At 41.3% G+C, this 25,346-nt stretch overlaps 1 pseudogene; it reads left to right on the top strand.

Annotated features, from left to right (window-relative positions):
* The first annotated feature begins 23,809 nt into the window (after window positions 1–23,809).
* Window positions 23,810–24,312, top strand: LOC129542860 (large ribosomal subunit protein P1 pseudogene; annotated as a pseudogene).
* Window positions 24,313–25,346: the final 1,034 nt, after the last annotated feature.

The raw sequence follows: 25,346 nt of genomic DNA, 5'->3' as shown, positions 1-25,346 counted from the left end.
TGATTCAGTTGGGAACTGAGGTTAAGTGCTAGACCCAAGAGATATATACTAACTTAGATTTGATCAAACCTTTGGTCTGACTTTCTTCTTCTACATGCAAGCAGAGTGAACAGGACTGTTTAATCAGCCATTTTAGGAGCTCTGTCAGGACAGGACAGAAACATAAAATTCTTCTAATGTTTGTGTGTCTTCTCACCGAAATAATGTTATAGGTACAAGTAAATACTGAAAAGTGAAGCTATATCTATCTGACAAGTAAGCAGTTCAGTTCAGTTCAGTCGCTCAGTCGTGTCTGACTCTCCACGACCCCATGAATCACAGCACGCCAGGCCTCCCTGTCCATCACCAACTCCCGGAGTTCACTCAAACTCATGTCCACAGAGTCGGTGATGCCATCCAGCCATCTCATTGTCCGTCGTCCCCTTCTCCTCCCGCCCCCAACCTTTCCCAGCATCAGAGTCTTTTCCAGTGAGTCAACTCGTCGCATGAGGTGGCCAAAGTATTGCAGCTTCAGCTTTAGCATCAGTCCCTCCAATGAACACCCAGGATTGATCTCCTCTAGAATGGACTGGTTGGATCTCCTTGCAGTCCAAGGGACTCTCAAGAGTCTTCTCCAACACCACAGTTCAAAAGCATCGATTCTTCGGCGATCAGCTTTCTTCACAGTCCAACTCTCACATCCATACATGACCACGGGAAAAACCATAGCCTTGACTAGACGGACCTTTGTTGGCAAAGTAATGTCTCTGCTTTTTAATATACTATCAAGGTTGGTCATAACTTTCCTTCCAAGGAGCAAACGTCTTTTAATTTCATGGCTGCAATCAGCATCTGCAGTGATTTTGGAGCCCCAAAAAATAAAGTCTGACACTGTTTCCACTGTTTTTCCATCTATTTCCCATGAAGTGATGGGACCAGATGCCATGATCTTAGTTTTCTGAATGTTGAGCTTCAAGCCAACCTTTTCACTCTCCTCTTTCACTTTCATCCAGAGGCTTTTTAGTTCCTCTTCACATTCTGCCATAAGGGTAGTGTCATCTGCATATCTGAGGTTATTGATATTTCTCCCGGCAATCTTGCTTCCAGCTTGTGCTTCTTCCAGCCCAGAGTTCCTCATGATGTACTCTGCATATAAGTTAAATGAGCAAGGTGACAATATACAACCTTGACGTACACCTTTTCCTGTTTGGAACCAGACAAATGAGCACACAACTCCAAACGATAACCAGTTTCACATCCTCCCGTGGATTATGTCCAGTACAATTCTGTTTTGTCCAGTACAATTTTCTGCTTCTTAAGGGATCCAATTCATCTAGCATGTGAAATGTCTATTCAAACCTTTTCTTTTTCACACCCATCCCTAAGTTCATAGGCCTGAGAAAGAGTACTTTTTTTTTTTTTATTCTCAAGCTTGCTTAGAGTTAAATATCAGCCCACAAGCTCTAGTATTCCTAGTGTGATGGTCATTGTACATTTGAAGATGGTCCATTTTCCTAATTCAATTCTCTGCTCTGACTCCACTCCCTGCAGAGAAGAGGAAGAACCAGGTCCACAGCTCAATATCTCATCTGTGAGTCTTGAAGCAATTTGAAAATTTATTAGTTTATACTGAACCTTTGTTGTTTTCTGAAAAGACAAAAGTGATAGGACCTTTGGCTTTCAGACACAAGCATACCTGTTTAAGAGAAGTAGCAATTTATAAGCCCAGTTTCCATTTTCATCTTTGTATGTGCCAAATAACTGCACAAAACTGGTCCTTGGACAGATACAGTCTCAACAGTTAACCTCATCTTACCAAACACACACACACAAAAAAAAACAAATCTTGGCAATATGGGCACAAATCCATCTGTGGGAGTGGGGGGAGACTTTTACTATGTCTTCCTTTATATGTCAGTTTCACCATTTTCTGAAGTAAAAGATTATGAGGCCACCAAAGACTTCCAAATGCTTTAGAAGAAACTATAAAACTCTTAGAGGAAAACATAGGCAGAACACTTGATGACATGAATCAAAGCAAGATCCTCTATGATCCACCTCCTGCTGCTGCTGCTAAGTCTCTTCAGTCGTGTCCAACTCTGTGCGACCCCATAGACGGCAGCCCACCAGGCTCCCCCGTCCCTGGGATTCTCCAGGCAAGAACACTGGAGTGGGTTGCCATTTCCTTCTCCATAGAGTAATGGAAATAAAAACAAAATTAAACAAATGGGACCTAATTAAACTTAAAAGCTTTTGTGCAGCAAAAGAAACTATAAACAAGGTGAAAAGACAACCCTCAGAATGGGAGAAAATAATAGCAAATGAAACAACTGACAAAGGACTAATTTCTAAAATATACAGGCAGCTCATATAGCTCAATATGAGAAAAACAATGACCCCAATCAAAAAGTGGGAAAAAGACCTAAATAGTCATTTCTCCAAAAAAGACATACAGACGGCTAACAAACACATTGAAAGATGCTCAACATCGCTCATTATTAGAGAAATGCAAATAAAAACTACAATGAGATATCACCTCACAGCAGTGAGAATGGCCATCACCAAAAAGTCTACAAATGATAAATGTTGGAGAGGGTGTGGAGGAAAGGGAACGCTCTTGCACTGTTGGTGGGAATGTAATTTGATATAGCCACTACAGAAGATGGTATGGAGATTCCTTAGAAAACCAGAAATAAAACCACCATATGACCCAGCAATCCCACTCCTAGGCATATACCTTGAGGAAACCAGAATTGAAAGAGACGCTTGTACCCCAATGTTCTTTTCAGGACTATTTACAATAGCTAGAACATGGAAACAACTTAGATGTCCATCAACAGATGAATGGATAAGGAAGTTGTGGTATGTATACACAATGAAATATTACTCAGCCATAAAAAGGAATGCATTTGAGTCAGTTCTAATGAGGTGGATGAACCTAGAGTGAAGTAAGTCAGAAAGAGAAAGATAAATATCATATACTAACGCATATATATGGAATCTAGAAAGATGGTACCGAAAAATTATTTTCAGGGCAGCAGTGGAGAAACAGACATAGAGAACAGACTTATGGACACGGGGAGAGGGGAGGAGAGGATGAGATGTATGGAAAGAGTAACATGGAAACTTACATTACCATAAGTAAAATAGATAGCCAACAGGAATTTGCTATATGTCTCAGGGAACTCGAACAGGCTCTGTATCAACCTAGAGAGGTGGGCTGGAGAGGGAGATGGGAGTGAGGTTCAAAAGGGAGGGGACATGTATACCTATGACTGATTCATGTGGAGGTTTGACAGAAAACAAAATTGTAAACCAATTATCCTTCAATTAAAACATAAATAAAATTTATTTTTTTAAAAAAAGGCCAAGAGCACCAACGACTTCCTATCTCCATTTCCATTGGCCTAAGAACTAATTGGGCATGCTGAGTGTTTGACTCCCTCCTCAGGTTATTAGCTTCAACCACCTACCAATTTTTATTTAGATGAGCTCTTGACTCCCCCACAGAAGGATGAGATCTTATCAATATAGAAGTCTGTTCACTTATTATACTGTTGAAATAGAACAGTTGCTGTATTAGTAACCATTACCTAAAGTGAATGGAAGTAATCAGAATATACCACTAGTAAAGTGAAAGTGAAAATGTTGCTTAGTCATGTGCGACTCTGGGACCCCATGGGCTGGTTGTATAGTCCATGGAATTCTCCAGGTCAGAATACCGGAGTGCTTAGCCTCTCCCTTCTCCAGGGGATCTTTCCAACCCAGAAGTCGAACCCAGGTCTCCTGCACTGCAGGCGGATTCTTTACCAGCTGAGCCACAGATGCAACCATGCAGAGGAACAAGTCTGCGACAGTAGCTGGTAAGTCAAATCAGATGGTTCAGGGGAACTAATGACATGACATGGCAAGCACAAACGTCACATGGCAAGAATCTGGAAGCGAAGAATTGCTCCTGTAAAGACTTAATTTCACCAAAGAATATAAAACAGCAAGAGTCCTTGTAATTCCTACCAGTGTAAAGGTAGCAAGGATGAAAAGCATCACTCATTCAAAACTGATATTAGGGAATTCCCTGGTGATCCAGTGGTTAGGACTGAGTTCAATCCCTGGTCAGAGAATCAAGATCCCGCAAACCGCATGGACAGAAACAAACAAAAGGCATATTAAAGAAAATGGAGACCTTCTAAAAAGTCTTATTTTTTATCCTAAAGGGTTAGTCTAAAATGCATTACTTGAGTTTCTTTTCTAATTTTAAATCAGGGTTTTGCTTTTATTCTTTTGATTTGGAAGCAGCTTTATGAGGCATTTCAAATTATTCTTGTGAGACTTTGCTATTTTGCAAATGGATTTTTCAATACATGAAGGTATTTATTACAGGCTTTGTGGTGTTAAATGAGGTAATTTAGTCTGCTCGAGACCAGTAGAAAATCTTGAATTGAAGGAATCTTTCATTGCTATGAGTCCAGTTTATTCTACAAATGTCACTTCCTTGTTTTTGTAATCTTTAAGATGCAAATCTTACTTCCAGCACAACACACCTGCCCGTTATCCTGTATCAGACACTCCTGGAAAAATGAAAGCAAATTGTTTGCTGTAAAGTTCAATTGGAAATCTGTTAGAACTGGTACAGGAAATATCCCCAAATAGACTTCACACTAATGTATATCAGGTAAGAAGTTTCTCTGTACTTTTTTAAGAAAATGAAATTTGCTTAATCTATTTTTACTTGTATATAGTACTTGTATATAGTTATATGGTATCTTTTATATAGTCTGGTGATGTAATACGTCACTGTAGAATTACCCAGGACTAAACATCATTGCCTGGAGAATCCCAGGGACGGCGGAGCCTGGTGCGCTGCCGTCTATGGGGTCGCACAGAGTCGGACACGACTGAAGCGACTTAGCAGCAGCAGCAGTAGCAGCAGCAAACATCATAAGCCACTCCAGTACTCTTGCCTAGAAAATCCCATGGATGGAGGAGCCTGGTGGGCTGCAGTCCGTGGGGTCGCTAAGAGTCGGACACGAGTGAGCGACTTCACTTTTAACCTTCACATATTGGAGAAGGAAATAGCAACCCACTCCAGTGTTCTTGCCTGGAGAATCCCAGGGAAGGGGGAGCCTGGTGGGCTTCCGTCTATGGGGTCACACAGAGTCGGACACGACTGAAGTGACTTAGCAGCAGCAGCAGCAAACATCATAAAGGTCCATCTAGTCAAAGCTGGTTTTTCCAGTAGTCATGTATGGTTGTGAGAGTTGGACCATAAAGAAAGCTGAGCACCGAAGAATTGATGCTTTTGAACTGTGGTGTTGGAGAAGACTCGCAAGTCCCTTGGACTGCAAGAAGATCAAACCTGTCCATCCTAAAAGAAATCAGTCCTGAATATTCATTGGAAGGACTGATGCTGAAGTTGAAGCTCCAATACTTTGGCAGCCTGATGCAAAGAGCTGACTCATTAGAAAAGACCCTGATGCTGGGAAGGATTGAAGGCAGGAGGAGAAGGGGACGACAGAGGATGAGATGGCTGGATGGTACCACCGACTCAATGGACATAAGTTTGAGCAAGCTCCAGAAGTTCGTGATGGACAAGGAAGCCTGGTGTGCTGTAGTCCATGGGGTTGCAAAGAGTCGGACACAACTGATCAACTGATCTGAACTGAAACATCACGAACATCTTTCTACACAGTCAGCAATGCCGGAAGAAGAAAAAGCAAGTAAAAGTGCTTGACAAATTATGCAAAGCATTATGAGCTTGGTGTCATTCATCTCAAGTTATACACACACACTTACTCTTCTACCCACAGTTTCTGTTTGTCCATCACTGATAACTGTTAATAGCATGGACCCTAAGCTAAATTGTGAAATAAGGGGTATTTTTGCCATTCTCCTTTTGTCCAGTGTTCCCTTTTTTTCCTTTTGGCATCCATATATCTATTACCTCTGACCCTCACCATCTGCAGGACTCTACTATTTTCTCTTCATCCCTAATAAAACTTAGAAATTATCTAGTATCACTTAGAATGATTAGTGGATTACACTATAACACAAAGGGGAAATATTGGTATTGCTTCATATTGCTATTATTTTAGCCAAATAATATGTTAATACCCTATTCCCTAGTCTTATTCCTCCTAGCATGCTTTCCAGTGCATCCTACATTATTTCAATAACAACAGTTTTGACAGTAAAGTGCATGTCCTTTTCAATAATAGAGATATTTCTGTATAACATTGTCAAAGGAATTCTTTAATAAAGGACCACTCTGAGAGAGATGAAAAATATTCTTCTTAAACTCTAGACCTTTTGAGACCAAATCTCTAACAACCTGTATTTGTTGTTGCTGTTGTTGTTGTTGTTCAATTTGTTCATATCGTAATGTGAAAAGAAAAGTCTTGAGTTTCCACATAAATCCTAAAATGTGAGCTTAGCCCAAGTCTTGGAATTATTTTTGCAAGTAAATATCCTTTGCCAAGAAATCCTTTCTCATTCTGAATATGGTACTAGTCAGCTTCTGGATACAGAGAAGCATGTTTAATGCAGGATCTAAGTGGTTAGTCAGTTCTTGAGGCATCCATATTTCATTTTTCTTCTTAAGATCTTGGTAAGGATCCAACCCAAGGAATAAAATTGAATCCATGCTGCATGTGTATGAGAACTATTCTTCATTGAACTAAAAATGAACCTAAGATGCCAGTTTGAAGTCTTTGTTAAAAGCCAACTAAAATTCAGTTCAGTTCAGTTCAGTCGCTCAGTCGTGTCCGACTCTCCGCGACCCCATGAATCACAGCACGCCAGGCCTCCCTGTCCATCACCAACTCCCGGAGTTCACTCAAACTCATGTCCACAGAGTCGGTGATGCCATCCAGCCATCTCATTCTCGGTCGTCCCCTTCTCCTCCCACCCCCAACCTTTCCCAGCATCAGAGTCTTTTCCAGTGAGTCAACTCGTCGCATAAGGTGGCCAAAGTATTGCAGTTTCAGCTTTAGCATCAGTCCTTCCAATGAACACCCAGGATCGATCTCCCTTAGAATGGACTGGTTGGATCTCCTTGTGGTACAAGTCAAGAGAAAAATATTCCTAGTCATATTTTCTGAAGCAAAATGATTCAGGCAATCTTACGTATTATATCAACTTATTTTCTATGCAAGTAAAGGGAGATACTGATGACCTGTTTTAAACTTCAGCTACCTCCGCACCAGTACTCTCTAAACTCCTTTCCTGCTTTATATTTCCCCAAAACTGTTACTGCCACTGGAAAAGCTATGTATTCTACTTATGTTTTTCATTTATTGCCTAACTTCTCCGTTGGAATGTAATATCTATGAAAGCATGGATTTTGTCTGCTTCAGTTCAGTTCAGTTCAGTCGCTCAGTCGTGTCCAACTCTTTGCGACCCCATGAATCACAGCACACCAGGCATCCCTGCCCATCACCAACTCCCGGAATTCACTCAAACTCATGTCCATCGAGTCGGTGATGCCATCCAGCCATCTCATTCTCTGTCATCCCCTTTTCCTCCCGCCCCCAATCCTTCCCAGCAACAGACTCTTTTCCAGTGAGTCAACTCGTTGCATGTGGTGGCCAAAGTATTGGAGTTTCAGATTTAACATCAGTCCTTCCAATGAACACCCAGGATTGATCTCCTTTAGAATGGACTGGTTGGATCTCCTTTCAGTCCAAGGGACTCTCAAGAGTCTTCTCCAGCACCACAGTTCAAAAGCATTGTCTGCTTAGTCATTGCTAAACCCGCAGGGCCTAGAAGAGCACTACAAATAGTATGCCCACAGCAACACTGTTGGATGGACAAACTGGCATGGTTGTGTACACCAACCAAAAATTTTACCTCCAAAAACATACATTTTTAACTCAAGTTCATGCAATGTGCATTTTAACAGCTATAAACTACATTTATGTATTAATTTTCTTTTTACTTGGAAGCATAAAGTCAGTTCTCCCTGGAAATAAGGAAAGTGAAAGTGAGAACTATTCTCACTCAGTCATGCCTCTATATATGTTTGCATCCCAGTGTTGCTTTCTTCATTTTTAAGTTTTAAAGTTGTGCAAATAATACATGATTACATTCTTATAGCTAAAATTCAAACCATAAAGTCAAAGTATCCATCTACCTCTCCTCAAATCCTCTGTGTAAACAGAGATTACACATATTAACAATTTTATGTATCTTTTCAAACATTTTTCAACACAGTTACATATGTATGTGGTGCATATAAAAATACACGGGTTTGTATTCGTTTGCCTCACATAGGTGGAGTCATGCTGTGTGGTACCATTTAGCCTGTTAGCACCTGCTAAGGAAGCCTTACTGCCAATTTGCTGTAGCTTTGGGATCCAGGCAGGGGGAGCTGATCTGCCAGCTGCCAGTGCATCTAGGATTTTAACTGATGCTAATTTCAAGCATCAGTGAACAGGAAGATTGTGAACATCAGAAGTTTGGCTGATGAATCAAATAGTACCCTGCCAGATAAACCTTCCATTGCATCTTAGTACCACAGACAATTTTCCCCTCTTTTCTCACCAAAGCAAACATACTCTTGGAAATCTTATTTTTATTCTAATCCTGAGGGAGCAAGATTCTACTAGTCACTACTTCCCCAGTAAAAATTAGTTTTTTAAAATTAGATTCACATTTCCAGAAATCTTTAGTGTTTCTAGATTCTCTCTTTCTTTTTTCACATCTTTTGTTTCAATCTGTAATTTTTCTCTCCATAATTTTTCATCCCAGTTACATCATCTAAAAAGAAGACTTTCTCTTTCAAATTCAGGATGTGAGGAAGGTCTTGAAGAGATGAATTTAGTGAATATCTGTTCATTTTATGTTGGTCAAGAGCCACTGAAATTTTATTCTTTTGTGTTTTGGTTCCTGATTAAACTTCCCTAAAACTCTAGTAATAACATGCCTATTTATAATGATTTACTTTAAAGCATGTTTAAATATTGCAGTAACTTGCATTTTATTTAGCACAATCTACTTTTAAAGTTCTAACTGTAAGAAGCTATATATGTTCATGTTACAGTTTATTTGAATATGTAGTGGTTTTGGAACAGTGAAGTACCATACTTTAGGGAGGTGGAATGAAAATAATGTATGTATTTTTAAATTAACTAAAGTTTTTTTTTTTAATGTCCAGTGTCTAGAGTGATTTTAAAATTCATTGTCTCTAGTTTATATCATAATCTGTGAATTAAAGAATCTTTGTGCAATAGAATCTCACTAATGTGGCTTTCAAAATCCATATCATGTGGCCACCACTAACTACTTTGTAATTGTGGTGATTAAATCATCATTGAGAGATTTTTTTTTCTCTTATACTGAATTTCATACCAATTAATTTTTGCAAATAAGTGAATGTATCCTTCGAATGACTAGCTAAAAATTATTTATATTTCCTCAAAAACATGTTATAGTCATGTTATTAGGAAAGGATAACTGAAGCCATTTTGAAAACTCACCAGATTTATTCATCCAATTTCATATGGGAGTATGACCAAATTGAAAAGCATTCAGGGAATATTTCAGAATTTTCTCCAGTAACTCATTCTATACTTTCATCGTCCTTTTTAAGATTCAGCACCTAGCTCTGTTTGCTTTGGGGACATATTCAAAAAATAACCTGTCTGGGAATAGCTTGCCCACCCAGAGGAAATGAGATATACATACCTAAAATTATTGGGGAATATGATTCATGAATGAAAAGATAATTTTGGGATGCAATTATCCCAGAAGCACTTTCTGGAAGAGGTATAACTTGATCTGGGTTTTGGGAGACATATAGGATTTGTATTAGTGGAGAAGAAAGGAAGTAGTTTCCTCATGTGCTGTGTCACTTCAGTCGTGTCTGACTCTACAGATTGAAGCCTGCCAGGCTCCTCTCTCCATGGGATTGTCTAAGCAGGAATACTGGAGTGGGCTGCCATTTCCTACTTCAGAGGATCTTTCAACCCAGGGATCAAACCCATCTCTCTTTCATCTCCTGCATTGGCAAGTGGGTCCTTTACCACTAGCATCAGCTGGGAAACCCAGTTTTCACATACAGGGAAGGAAAAAACAATTGGTGGATCTGGCAAAAATAACAGATCTGCCCTAACTGGAATTGAAAAGTAGTAGATGAGGTTGGACAGGTAAGGGAAGGTGTTTTCCCAAATCCTGATTTGGGGTGGTTTTAAAATTGATCTAATTAGCAAAAAGACACTGATGCTCTTTAACAAGGGAGTAAAATATGCAAGCATTACTTTAGTGAGATTTTTTTCAGCTGAAGTGGAAAGAATTGTTGGGAGATTTTAGAAGGAAGGGCTTTGTCAAAGATATATTACACATGCATCAAAAATATTTAAAAAATAGATATGTTCTGTGATGGCAATTCTACTCCTAGGAATTTATCCTAAAGAAGTTATCACCGATGCACATAATAAGTCATCTGTCAGAATATTAAATCAGTATTTCATACAATAATAAATTGGAAATTTAAATTGACCAAAAGGTGACTGGCCAAATACTATAATACCACCATATTATATAGGACTATAAAAATTGTTACAAGATAAGACTATTTAATGTTGTAGAAAGATGACACTGTTGGAAGGAAAAAGGAAGTTACTAAATATTTTGTTTGTATGATTCTAGGCATGTGCAAGGAGAAAAATGTGCTTGTGTGTGTTGTGTTGTGCATGCACCTCTGTGTATAATGAGTAAGTTGAACAAATATGACACACTTTAATTGTATGGAAAATGCAATTTTTGTCCTTTTCAATATGTTTTCATTGATATTATCTTTTCTTGCCAGAACATGAAGCATTACACAGGCCCATACGCTTAGAAAATAAAAAATCCTTCAGTCAATCATAGTCCTAGCAAGCCACAGCTCAGTCTTAAGTAATACTCAGAATTCCAAATTTAACTTTGTGTTAATCCTTCTTCCTTCCCCAACCTTCAACGACTTCAATCTGATGTGTTGTAGGGAGGAAAGTTGAGGAGGGGGTGAGATACCTTTGTAAAATGCCTTAGATGACTCACCAGAAAATTTGAATTTTAGAACCATCTCTACAGCCCAGACTAGTAAATCAACCTCTCCAATGTTTCATTACATCTTGTGAAAAATGGAACTAATAATACTTGGTCTACCTATATTTGAGGTTTATTATGAATATCAAATTATATCATAGAAGCAGAATTATTTTGAAGAGTTAAAGAGTGTTTCAATAGTGTGTAATCAAATGCCAAATTCAGACTTAAACTGAATAAAGTAGGGAAAACCACTAGACCATTCAGGTATGACCTAAAACCTCCCTCACAATTATACAGTGGAAGTGAGAAATAGATTCAAGATTTTAGATCTGATACACAGAGTGCCTGAAGAACTATGGACAGAGGTTCGTGACATTGTACAGGAGGCAGGGATCAAGACCATCCCCAAGAAAAAGAAATACAAAAAGGCAAAATGGTTGTCTGAGGAGGCCTTACAAATAGCTGTGAAAAGAAGAGATGCTAAAGGCAATGGAGAAAAGGAAAGATATACCCATTTGGATGCAGACTTCCAAAGAATAGCAAGGAGAGATAAGAAAGCCTTCCTCAATGATCAATGCAAAGAAATAGAGGAAAACGATAGAATAGGAAAAACTAGAGATCTCTTCAAGAAAATTAGAAATACCAAGGGAAATTTTCATGCAAAGATGGGCACAATAAAGGAAAGAAATGGTATGGACCTAACAGAAGCAGAAGATATTAAGAAGAGGTGGCAAGAATATACAGAAGAACTATACAAAAAAGATCTTCACGACACAGATAATCATGATGGTGTGATCACCAACCTAAAGCCAGACATCCTGGAATGCAAAATCAAGTGGGGCTTAGGAAGCATCACTATGAACAAAGCTAGTGGAAGTGATGGCATTCCAGTTGAGCTATTTCAAATCCTGAAAGATGATGCTGTGAAAGTGCTGCACTCAATATGCCAGCAAATTTGGAAAATTCAGCAGTGGCCACAGGACTGGAAAAGGTCAGTTTTCACTCCAATCCCAAAAAAAGGCAATGCCAAAGAATGCTCAAACTACCACACGATTTCATTCATCTCACATACTAGTAAAGTAATGCTCAAAATTCTCCAAGCGAGGGTTCAACATGAACCATGAACTTCCAGATGTTCAAGCAGGATTTAGAAAAGGCAGAGGAACCAGACATCAAATTGCCAACATCTGTTGGATCATTGAAAAAGCAAGAAACTTCCAGAAAAAACATCTACTTTTGCTTTATTGACTATGCCAAAGCTTTTGACTGTGTAGATCACAACAAACTATGGAAAATTCTTCAAGAGATGGGAATACCAGACCACCTGATCTTCCTCCTGAGAAATCTGTATGCAGGTCAGGAAGCAGCAGTTAGAACTGGACATGGAACAACAGACTGGTTCCAAATAGGGAAAGAAGTGTGTCAAGGCTGTATATTGTCACCCTGCTTATTTAACTTATATGCAGAGTATATCATGAGAAACACTGGGCTGGATGAAGCACAGGCTGGAATCAAGATTACTGGGAGAACTATCAATAACCTCAGGTATGCAGATGACACCGCCCTTATGGCAGAAAGTGAAGAAGAACTAAAGAGCCTCTTGATGAAAATAAAAGAGGAAAGTGAAAAAGTTGGCTTAAAACTCAACATTTAGAAAACTAAGACCATGACATCTTGTCCCATCACTTCATGGCAAATAGATGGAAACAGTGACAGCCTTTATTTTTTGGGCTCCAAAATCACTGCAGATGGTGACTTTAGCCATGAAATTAAAAGATACTTGCTCCTTGGAAGAAAAGTTATGACCAACCTAGACAGCATATTGAAAGTAGAGATGTTATTTTGCCAACAAATATCCGTCTAGTCAAAGCTATGGTTTTTCTAGTAGTAATGTATGTATGTGAGAGTTGGACAATAAAGAAATCTGAGCACCAAAGAACTGATGCTTTTGAACTGTGGTATTGGAGAAGACTCCTGAGAGTCCGTCGGACAGGAAGGAGATCCAACTAATCCATCCTAAAGGAAATCAGTCCTGAATATTCACTGGAAGGACTGATGTTGAAGCTGAAACTCCAATACACTGGCCACCTAATGCGAAGAACTGACTTATTGGAAAAGACCCTGATGCTGGGAAAGATTGAGGGTGGGAGGAGAGGGGACAACAGAGGATGAGATGGTTGGATGACATCACCGACTCAATGGCCATGATTTTGAGCAAACTCCAGGAGTTGGTCATGGACAAGGAGGCCTGATATACTGCAGTCCATGGGGTCACAAAGAGTCGGACACGACTGAGTGACTGAACTGAACTGAACTGAATCAAATGCAACACACTAGTCTAGCAATCTAAAACGCAAATGCCCACAGGCAGCCAGGAAGTTAACCTAAATAACCAGATCAGGCCAAGGGTAAGATAATAGCACCTGACATCTGCCCTTGATGTAGAATAACAATGGTAGGAAACATGGAGAACTAAAGATGGAGCACTCAAGAAGTTTCTCCTTGGATCTGAGTGGCTATTGCCAATGTTTCTAGATCCTCTCATATTTCAAAGTAAGTCTCAAATTCTGATTTTTATGTGAGATCTTCTCATTTTCCAATGTTAATAACTAATTTAAATATCAAATACCACATAGACCAACAATGTGTAAGTTGAACTAATAATGAATAAGGGCCAGATTCAGTCTCTAGGGTATTGCTTCATCATTCTGAACAAGTCTGTAAACAACTTGAAGGCAGATACCTTGACTTTTCTCTCTGTGGTCTCAATATTTTATACAATGTCTGATATATTTGGTGCTTAATAAATGCTGGTAAAGCTGTGGATGCATGCTGCTAACTATTTCTGCAGGTGAAGGTGTCTATCAACTCAACACTGTCTTTGGCCTTGTGTACATGGTTGTTTAGTTTTTTCTAAATTATTTATTCGTTTATTTATTTTGGGTTGCCATGGTTCTTCATTGCTGCACGTGGACTTTCTCTAGTTGCAGTGCATGGGCTTCTCATTGCAGTGGCTTCTCTTATTGCAGAGCACAGGCTCTAGGAACATGGACTTGAGTAGCTGCAGCATACGGGTTCAGTAGTTGTGGCGCACAGGCTTACTTGCTTCACAGCATGTGGAATCTTCCCTGGCCAGGATTGAACCTATGTCCCCTCCATTAGCAGGTGAATTCTTAATCACTGTACCACCAGGGCGGAGAAGGCAATGGCAACCGACTCCAGTACTCTTCCCTGGAAAATTCCATGGACGGAGGAGTCTTGTAGGCTGCAGTCCATGGGGTCACGAAGAGTCAGACACGACTGAGCGACTTCACTTTCACTTTTCACTTTCATGCATTGGAGAAGGAAATGGCAACCCACTCCAGTGTTCTTGCCTTGAGAATCGCAGGGACAGGGGAGCCTGGTGGGCTGCCGTCTATGGGGTCGCACAGAGTCAGACACGACTGAAGTGACTTAGCAACAGCAGCAGCAGTACCACCAGGGAAGCCCAAGGGGTTCTTTATGTATGTACATTTAACTGTACAATCCTTCTTTGTATTTTTTCCCAGTTTGTCAAAGTAGAGTAGGGAAAGGAAGTAGAAGAAAGCTAAAGGAATGGATAGAAAATAAGAGACCAATTTGAGCAAAGAGAGAAGTTAAATAAATAAAATAATAAGATACTTAGTTATTTCTGGTGTTCTATCCTATACAGAGGTTAGACTAGTCTGATTGAGGTGAATGGATTTAACTAACTTTAGATCAATGAGTAGAAAAGCAGTGCTTTATTTAGGGGATGTGGGTGTCTCTGGGAGATGGACAGCAGGTAGTCAGAGAAGACTTCCTGAGGGTGTGATGTTATTTCACTGAATGAATGCCTACTGAATATTTACTGTGGAATACATCAGCAAGCAAGACAGAGGCCTCTCACCTTCATGGAATTTATTTTTAGTAGAGAAGACAGAAAGTTGACATAAAAATTAGAAAATTATGTAGGGTGTTAGAAGGTGTGCTGGTCAATATTATGTGACAGTTGGCTAGGGTATAGTCCTTAGTTATATGGTTTCCTAGATAATCTGGCTAGGGCTGATTCAATTAGTTGAAAGACCACAAGAGCAGAACGGAGGCTTTCCTAAGAACGTGAAATTCCCCTAATGGATTGCAGTTTTGGCTCATGTGGACAAGTTTTAGCCTGCCCTTCCTGACAGCCTGCCCTGTCGATTTCAGACTTGCCTAGCCAAACCCCGCAGTTGCAGAAGCCAGGTCCTTAGATATATATCTCCTTCTGGTTCTGCTCTTCTACTGGATCACTGACTGATACAAAAGGTGGTAGGATACAGGGGTGAGTGGGAGTGTAACCTGATAGGTAGGAGCAAGATGCAGTATTAAGAGATTCAGCTTAGGTTACATTGAGAATGTGAGATTTGAGCAGACTTGGCAGAGGCAAGCATCGTTCCTTTGGGACAATGGTTCCAGGAAGAAAGAACTACTAGAACAAAGTCCTTAACGTTGGCAGCTATGAAGAAGGCATCAAGTGAAGCTGTTGCAGAGTGTAAGTATAGCAGGCAGATGAGAGGATGTCAGAGAGGTAAGGGTCGAGAGAAGAAGGCTTAGACATTTTCATGACCTTATATTTTACCTGGAGACCCGAGAACCATTGACCAGTTTTGAGAGAGGGGTGCATAATCTGATTTATGTTTTTAAAGGATCATTTACATTTTAAAAGATGACTCTGTTGAGGACAAACTACTGGATGGGGAACACGAGAGCAGAAACAGGGGAATCTGATGAAGTGCTCTAGTAACTCAGGCAGCAGGATGTTTGAACTGAGATTCAAAACCAGTCTTGACATTCAAGTGGTTCACATTTGATTGCGTGCTGCCCATGCCACACCAGTTCCTGAACATTTTTAATATACCCCTGCTCAAGGGACAAGAAGGAAGTAGGCAGTCAATGAATGCAGACATGAAAGTTTTAGTCATGTGCAAAGGCACAGGAATATAAGAAGGCTAAGCGCGAGTTGGACTGTGAAGAAAGCTGATTGCCGAAGAATTGATCCTTTTGAACTGTGGTGTTGAAGACTCTTGAGAGTCCCTTGGACTGCAAGGAGATCCAACCAGTCCATTCTAAAGGAGATCAATCCTGGGTGTTCATTGGAAGGACTGATGCTAAAGCTGAAACTCCAATACTTTGGCCACCTCATGCGACGAGTTGACTCACTGGAAAAGACTCTGATGCTGGGAAAGGTTGGGGGGCGGGAGGGGAAGGGGACGACCGAGAATGAGATGGCTGGATCGCATCACCAACTCTGTGGACATGAGTTTGAGTGAACTCCGGGAGTTGGTGATGGACAGGGAGGCCTGGCGTGCTGTGATTCATGGGGTCACGGAGAGTCAGACACGACTGAGTGACTGAACTGAACTGAACTGAAGCGCATTCACAAGTCTCCAAGATCACCATTATGGCTGGAACCATTGACAAAGAATAATAAATAACTACTGACATAAGCACAAACCTTGTCCCACACACTTCTGTAAATACCTTTTATGTACCATAGAAAATCTCATTTATCTTTGTATCAGCTAACTATTCCTACATAAGAAATTGCTCCAAAACTGAATAACTCAATCATCACTTAGTTGCTAAAGATTCTGTGGGTTGTCAATTTGGATTTAGTTGGTAAAATTCATCTCTGCTCCATATAGTGTCACCTGGAAGCATTTATGTCTTTGCAATCACTTGGCAAGTTAGCCAGACTGACTAGTTCCAAATGGCCTCATTCACATGTCTAGTAGTTGACCAAGGGAAGGTGGGATGGGGGTGGGTTAGCTGAACAGTTGTCTCTCATCTTCCAGCAAGTCTACCCAGGCTTCTCCAAGTGGTGACTGCGTTCAAAAAAGCAGCAAACAAGAGAGTGTAAAAACATAGTGTACACACGCTGATCAAGCCTCTGCTTCTGTCATTGGCCAAAGAGGCCACGTGGTGAAATCAAATCAATATCATAGGGGATCTCACAAGGGCATGAGTTCAGGGAGGCATGACTCACTGGGTTTGGCAGTACTTCAGCGCCGAAGAACTGATGTTTTTGAACTGTGATGTTGGAGAAGACTCTTGAGAGTCCCTTGGACTGCAAAGATCCAACCATTCCATCCTAAAGGAGATCAGTCCTGTGTGTTCATTGGAAGGACTGATGTTGAAGCTGAAACTCCAATACTTTTGCTACTTGATGCGAAGAGCTGACTCATTGGAAAAGACCCTGATGCTGGGAAAGATTGAGGGCAGGAGGAGAAGGGGACGGCAGAGGATGAGATTGTTGGATAGCATTACCGACTCAATGGACATGGGTTTGGGTGGACTCCGGGAGTTGGTGATGGACAGGGATGCCTGGCATGCTGCGGTTCATGGGGTCGCAGAGTCAGACACGACTGAGCAACTGAACTGAACTGAACTGAACAGCGATCTACCAGTCTTCATTAAAAACCCCAAGAGGTATGTCTTGTTAATATCCCCAATTTTCAAATGAGGAAACTGAAGCCAACACGTGTTGTATACCCCATACCCAGAAGAAAGCAAGGCCAAAGTCTGGACCCAATCTAGCTCCAGAGATTGAGGAGAAACCAGGCAGTGGATCCAGGGGTGATAGGCCTGGAACACTCTCCAGGTCAGTGTGATTGTGATGGAGGTCTGGGCTGCAATGACCAGAGGACTTGCAGGTGGGATACCTGAGAAAAAGGAGAGAATAAAGCTTTAGCCAAGAAATGGAGTCAGGGTTACAGACTGGGAGTAGAACAAACATCAAACCAAACTGTTGAGGCAGGTGGAGGCATAAGTGGAAGCCAGCACTAAGGAAGGTGAAGGAAATAGAGTGAGCGCAGAATGTTCTTTCTGTGTCTCATCTTTCTACAGACAAAAGAGGTACATTTAAAAGTGATGTCTGTGTGTTAATTTTATATCCTGTAACTTTGGGGAGGGAGGTGGGAGGGGGTTCAAGATGGGGAGCACATGTACACCCATGGCTGATTCATGTCAATGTATGGCAAAAACTACTACAATATTGTAAAATAATTAGCCTTCCATTAAAATAAATTAATATAAAAATATAAAATAAAAATGACGTCTGGTTTTGTAGCAATTTATCTGGAGTCATGGTCATCACAGTAGAAATAAAATTCTGCTTTACTCCTTTTTATGAGGGTGTGGATATATGTAAAAACTGGGAATATTGAATGTGCTGAAATACCAGTGAGCAGCTCCAAGCAACTCTGAATGTATTTATAGATGTCAAACACACGAAACACACCCACACCACACACCCGCTTCCAGGGATCCAGAAGGTGGGGAGATTAGTACCAAGTGCACACGGGCGGGCTGTGCCCCACACGGCTGTGCAGGGCATCATCACTGAACGATCCTCTAGAGCACCCCGTCGGGGTTTAGCAAAGCTGTAAGATGAATGATTGGAAGGCTTGAAAACGAAATTATTTTGAATGCAATGTTTTTCTTCCTTCAAACACAGGCCCTGTCATAATCTGCTGAATATCTCAAGACATGTTCTTTGTGACCTCAGGTGAATGGATAGATAACAGGATGGCAAAATTCTCTACCATCACTATTAATAATAAAATATGTTGATTTTCTGATCTTGGATACCTTATTTTTTAAAAAGTAATAGGCTCTCTAGACAGAGCTGCCTGACTCTGCTGGTGTGAAAGGCAGAGTGTCCATAACAGGAACAAGGGGAAAGAGCATTCGGATCAGAGGGCGCTTCCTGACTTCCGATGCTCCACGGCTTGAGGATAAAACCCTTAAACTTGAGAATCACTTCTAACCAATAGTAGTTTAACCAACAGTAGTTGGACTATTTACCAACTAAATAGTTGGTAGCAATGGCAACCCACTCCAGTGTTGGAGTTGCCTGGAAAATCCCATGGACAGAGGAGCCTGGTAAGCTGCAGCCTATGGGGTTGCGAAGAATTGGACATGACTGAATGACTTCACTTTTACTTTTCACTTTCATGCATGGGAGAAGGAAATGGCAACCCACTCCAGTGTTCTTACCTGGAGAATCCCAGGGATGGAGGAGCCTGGTGGGCTGCCGTCTATGGGGTCACACAGAGTCAGACACGACTGAAGCGACTTAGCAGCAGCAGCAGCAAGCTATTTACCAACTAAATCCAAATTACCAACCCAATAGTAGGCATGAAAAATAGGGGCCCTGCTGGCCTTTTGATTTGTCATCATTAGTGGCAATAAGACATTGTATGCCAGAGAAGTTGTCACTTTTTCACTGCAGAAAAAAAAGGGAAATAAATTACTGTGAGACCCAGGCTTAGAATAGATAGTACAAAAAACTGAGGGCATCTGCTTTTCTGTGAAGTGCCCAGAACAGAAAAGATTGGCAGAGACTCAGAAATGCTCACTATGGGAGAGAACACAGGCATGTCCTGGCCTTTCTTAGAGCAAGTGTGCCTCAAAGATTTTGATTCACCAGACATCTACTGAGTGCCTCCTCTCTGCTGCCTAGCAAACAAGGAATTCACCGGTGAACAAAACACAGCTTCTTCCTCAAGGAAGTGATAATCCAACTTTGCTTTCCAGGACTTTGCAGCAACTGAAGCACTATTTCTTGGAGTCAGATCTGCTCATTTGTTTTATTTTCATTTTTGTCTTTCACTTTTCTTGAAGGAAATTTGCACAACTCAAAATAGCCTGGAGTTAAAACTCCCCTTGGGGTCCCCCCCAACATTCTATGCAAAACAAAGAACTCTCTAACTTGAAGAAAAAAATGGACATTAAATTTGATTTCGCCCAGCTCTCAGCTGGTCCCAGCCTCTGGCCAATCTCCAAAATTCCTTGTCCCAGCCATTTAAGAGATAACTAATCTGAACAACTCTGTATTCAGATGCTTATATCTTTCCTTTTCTCCTTTGCTTTTCGCTTCTCTTCTTTTCACAGCTATTTGTAAGGCCTCCTCAGACAGCCATTTTTCTTTTTTGCATTTCTTTTCCATGGGGATGGTCTTGGTCCCTGTCTCCTGTACAATGTCACGAACCTCCGTCCAGAGTTCATCAGGCACTCTATCTATCAGATCTAATCCCTTAAATCTATTTCTCACTTCCACTGTATAATCATAAGGGATTTGATTTAGGTCATATCTGAATGGTCTAGTGGTTTTCCCTACTTTCTTCAATTTAAGTCTGAATTTGGCAATAAGGAGTTCATGATCTGAGCCACAGTCAGCTCCTGGTCTTGTTTTTGCTAACTGTATACAGCTTCTCCATCTTTGGCTGCAAAGAATATAATCAATCTGATTTCAGTGTTGACCATCTGGTGATGTCCATGTGTAGAGTCTTCTCTTGTGTTGTTGGAAGAGGGTGTTTGCTATGACCAGTGCGTTCTCTTGACAAAACTCTATTAGCCTTTGCCCTGCTTCATTCCGTGCTTCAAGGTAAAATTTGCCTGTTACTCCAGGTGTTTCTTGACTTCCTACTTTTGCATTCCAGTCCCCTATAATGAAAAGGACATCTTTTTTGGGTGTTAGTTCTAAAAGGTGTTGTAGGTCTTCATAGAACCGTTCAACTTCGGCTTCTTCAGCGTTACTGGTTGGGGCATAAGCCTGGATTACTGTAATATTGAATGGTTTGCCTTGGAAATGAACAGAAATCATGCAGAGTTCCAAAGAATAGCAAGGGTAGATAAGAAAGCCTTCCTCAGTGATCAATGCAAAGAAATAGAGGAAAACAACAGAACAGGAAAAACAAGAGATCTCTTCAAGAAAATTAGAGATTCCAAGGGAACATTTCATGCAAAGATGGGCTCGGTAAAGGACAGAAATGGTATGGACCTAACAGAAGCAGAAGATATTAAGAAGAGGTGGCAAGAATACACAGAAGAACTGTACAAAAAAGATCTTCACGACCAGGATAGTCATGATAATGTGATCACTGACCTAGAGCCAGACATCTTGGAATGTGAAGTCAAGTGGGCCTTAGAAAGCATCACTACGAACAAAGCTAGTGGAGGTGATGGAATTCCAGTTGAGCTACTTCAAATCTTGAAAGATGATGCTGTGAAAGTGCTGCACTCAATATGCCAGCAAATTTGGAAAACTCAGCAGTGGCCACAAGACTGGAAAAGGTCACTCTTCATTCTAATCCCAAAGAAAGGCAATGCCAAAGAATGCTCAAACTACCGCACAATTGTACTCATCTCACACGCTAGTAAAGTCATGCTCAAAATTCTCCAAGCCATGCTTCAACAATATGTCAACCGTGAACTCCCAGATGTTCAAGCAGGTTTTAGAAAAGGCAGAGGCACCAGAGATCAAATTGCCAACATCTGCTGGATCATGGAGAAAGCAAGAGAGTTCCAGAAAAATATCTATTTCTGCTTCATTGACTATGCCAAAGCCTTTGACTGTGTGGATCACAATAAACTGTGGAGAATTCTGAAAGAGATGAGAATACCAGACCACCTGACCTGCCTCTTGAGAAACCTGTATGCAGGTCAGGAAGCAACAGTCAGAACTGTACATGGAACAACAGACTGGTTCCAAATAGGAAAAGGAGTACGTCAAGGCTGTATATTGTCACCTTGCTTCTTTAACTTCTATGCAGAGTACATCATGAGGAACGCTGGGCTGGAAGAAGCACAAGCTGGAATCAAGATTGCCGGGAGAAATATCAATAACCTCAGATATGCAGATGACACTAGCCTTATGGCAGAAAATGAAGAGGAAGTCAAAAGCCTCTTGATGAAAGTGAAAGAGGAGAGTGAAAAGGTTGCCTTGAAGCTCAACATTCAGAAAACGAAGATCATGGCATCTGGTCCCATCACTTCATGGGAAATAGATGGAAAAACAGTGGAAACAGTGTCAGACTTTATTTTGGGGGGCTCCAAAATCACTGCAGATGCTGATTGCAGCCATGAAATTAAAAGACGCTTACTCCTTGGAAGGAAAGTTATGACCAACCTAGATAGTATATTAAAAAGCAGAGACATTACTTTGCCAACCAAGGTCCGTCTAGTCAAGGCTATGGTTTTTCCAGTGGTCATGTATGGATGTGAGAGTTGGACTGTGAAGAAAGCTGATCGCCGAAGAATTGATGCTTTTGAACTGTGGTGTTGGAGAAGACTCTTGAGAGTCCCTTGGACTGCAAGGAGATCCAACCAGTCCATTCTAAAGGAGATCAATCCTGGGTGTTCATTGGAAGGACTGATACTAAAGCTGAAACTGCAATACTTCGGCCACCTCATGCGACGAGTTGACTCACTGGAAAAGACTCTGATGCTGGGAAAGGTTGGGGGCGGGAGGAGAAGGGGACGACCGAGAATGAGATGGCTGGATGGCATCACCGACTCTGTGGACATGAGTTTGAGTGAACTCCGGGAGTTGGTGATGGACAGGGAGGCCTGGCATGCTGTGATTCATGGGGTCGCGGAAAGTCGGACACGACTGAGCGACTGAACTGAACTGAACTGAACTGAATCCGAACAACCTTGGAGAAGAACAGGCCCCCTTAAGACAGTAGATTTCCACATATATACTTCCTCTTTTCTTGGGTTAGTGCAGCAGCTCACTAATCTGACTACCGCCCCTTTTCCCCTCATTAAAGGTGATCTGTTCCTGTAAAGTGCAAGTCTCATTCTTTCTCTGAACCTCACATTCTCTAATTTCCTTACCCTACACTTCTGCCACCATTTTCTTCAGAAATTTGATAGGTGGTGGACTTAAGTTTTTATTTCTAGTCTCTCATATCTAATTTCTTGGGAGAAGAGACAGATTAACAATGTTACCTCTTAGGACTTTTCAGTGACTCACTTGTCAGGGTTTCTAAATTCACAAAGGCTCAATGACAAGAGAAGACATCTCTTTTTTTGAGCTGTTAATTCCTCCTTTAGGTATAAACCATCTTCTATTTAAACACGATTTCATAATGATTTCTTTTTTAGTATAATAGGAAAAAATTATAGATGCTTCTTTATTACCTTTAAATTCCCTGTCAGTCACTACACATGACTACTGTGGCCCTGTGGCCCGAGCAGTCACACCATGTCTGTGACTGCCTTTCACTCAAAGGGGAAACCAGAGAAGTGCTGAATGCATCTGGCTTCTGGTCCCCCGTACATCCCAGGATTTCATTTATTTTTTTTCCCCTTTTTTGATGCTCTGAGGGAAAACCTTAAGCTACTGGCCAGGTTCATAGGAATAGGGAGACATTTATGAAGGTCATTTACTGAAAAGAAGGAAAAAGGGATGGGCCCAAGACACATTTCATTATTTTTTCTGGAGCAAGACAGTCCTCTAACATAGAACAGTCTTCCTGTCTGCAAAAACATCAGTAGTGTCCTGAAGGAGATGTAAGGTTCTCTCCTCCAGCACCAGTGGGCCTCAGGGCAGAAGCAGCCCAGGACAAGGGAAAAAACGCCAGGATGTGCAACACAAAACTGTTGCTCTTCTAGATTCAAAGATCAGTGATCTGTGGAGATTTAGAGGTGAAAGAGAAAGGAGGAAGGGATGGATTCTGAATTGAGCCTTGAAGGATGGATGGGGTTTCCACTCAGAGATGATGAATGGTGAGAGATAGATCTCCTTCTGCTGTGGTGTGAGCTTGTGACGCTTGTCTCCCCAAGATCCAGTATCATCCACTTTTTTTTTTTTTTTTTTTTCAGTTTTGGTGTTCATTTATTTTATTATTTTATTGGAGACAAATTACTTTACATTAATATATTGGTTGGTTTTGCCATACATTGACACGAATCTGCCCCAGGTGTACATGTGTTTCCCCTCTTGAACCCCCCTCCCACCTCCCTCTTCCCCACTCTTAAAAATGAGGACTGGGACTTCTCTGGTGGCCCACTGGTAACAAAAATCCATTTTCCAGCTTTCCTACACTGCCGCTAAGGTGTTCAGTCCTTCCAAGGAAGCTAAGGCCATTTTGGGGTGAGGTCCTCACATCAACTGGCGATTAGCACTGCCCCTGGCAGCCCCCACCTAGCACTCACCCCCACCATGGTCCCAGTCTTGGAGCTCGCCTGCATCTACTTGGCCTTCGTTTTGCACAACGATGAGGTGATGGTCACTGAGGATAAGATCAATGCCCTCATTAAAGCAGCTGGTGTAAATGTTGAGCTTTTCTGCCAGGCTTGTTTGCAAGAGCTTTGGCCAATGTTAACATCAGGAGCCTCATCTTCATCGTAGGGGCTGGTGGACCTATCCCATCCACCACTGCTGCCCCAGCTGAGGAGAAAAAAGTGGAAGCAAAGAAAGAAGAATCTGAAGAGTGTGATGATGACAGGGGCTTTGGCCTTTTTTTGACCAAACCTCTTTAGTAACACATTCTATAAAAACCTCTTTAGAAAAAAATAAAAGGAATCCAGCTTCCAGTGCAAGGACATGGTTCGATCCCTGGTCAGTGAACTAATATCCCACATGCCGCAGAGCAACTAAGCTCCGTGGAACACAACAAATGAACTCAGTGCTCTGTAGCCCGCAGGACACAACTAGAGAGCCTGCACATTGCAACTAAGACCAACAGAAGTCAAGTAAATAAATAAATGTTTACAAATAATGATAAGTAAGTAAAAATGAGGAGTGGAGGGCGTGGACGGTTTCCCTCAGCTCAGCTTTTGTTCCAGGGTGCCATTCAGATTACAGCTAACGCTGCTGCTGCTAAGTAGCTTCAGTCGTGTTGGACTCTGTGCGACCCCATAGATGGCAGCCCACCAGGTCTCCCACCCCTGGAATTCTCCAGATGAGAACACTGGAGTGGATTGCCATTTCCGTCTCCAATGCATGAAACTGAAAAGTGAAAGTGAAGTCGCTCAGTCGTGTCCGACTCTTAGACTCTTCACAACCCCATGGACTGCAGCCTACCTGGCTCCTCCGTCCATGGTGTTTTCCAGGCAAGAGTACTGGAGTGGGTTACAATTGCCTTCCCTGCAGATTACAGCTAACCATGCTTTTTCCCACCTGCCTTCCACTTTATCCCACATTTCGTCTTCCTCCGTTTGCTCCCATTTATCCTCTTTACGTTAATAATGAAATAATTACAGCTTATGTAAATATATGTGGGAGAGTTGCTCAAGCCTGTGCTTTGCTGGGTGGTTCCAGTTCCCCCTCCAGCCTTACTGAGCTCTACTTTGTTTTCATCACTTCCAAAGAACATTTTGGATTCTTACCTTTGTCTACATCGTCTCCCAATACAGTGCTTATGTGGAGAAAGAATCAGAAAAATATTCATTAGGACTTCCCTTGTGTCTCAACAAAGGTCCGTCTAGTCAAGGCTATGGTTTTTCCAGTGGTCATGTATGGATGTGAGAGTTGGACTGTGAAGAGAGCTGATCGCCGAGGAATTGATGCTTTT

The sequence above is a fragment of the Moschus berezovskii genome, chromosome 19, assembly GCF_049115385.1.
Source record: "Moschus berezovskii isolate FMDL1 chromosome 19, NW_MosBer_1.0, whole genome shotgun sequence".
In the NCBI taxonomy this organism is placed as follows: Eukaryota; Metazoa; Chordata; class Mammalia; order Artiodactyla; family Moschidae; genus Moschus; species Moschus berezovskii.
Note: the sequence above shows the minus strand (reverse complement) of the source record. Positions and strands in the feature narration are given on the sequence as shown.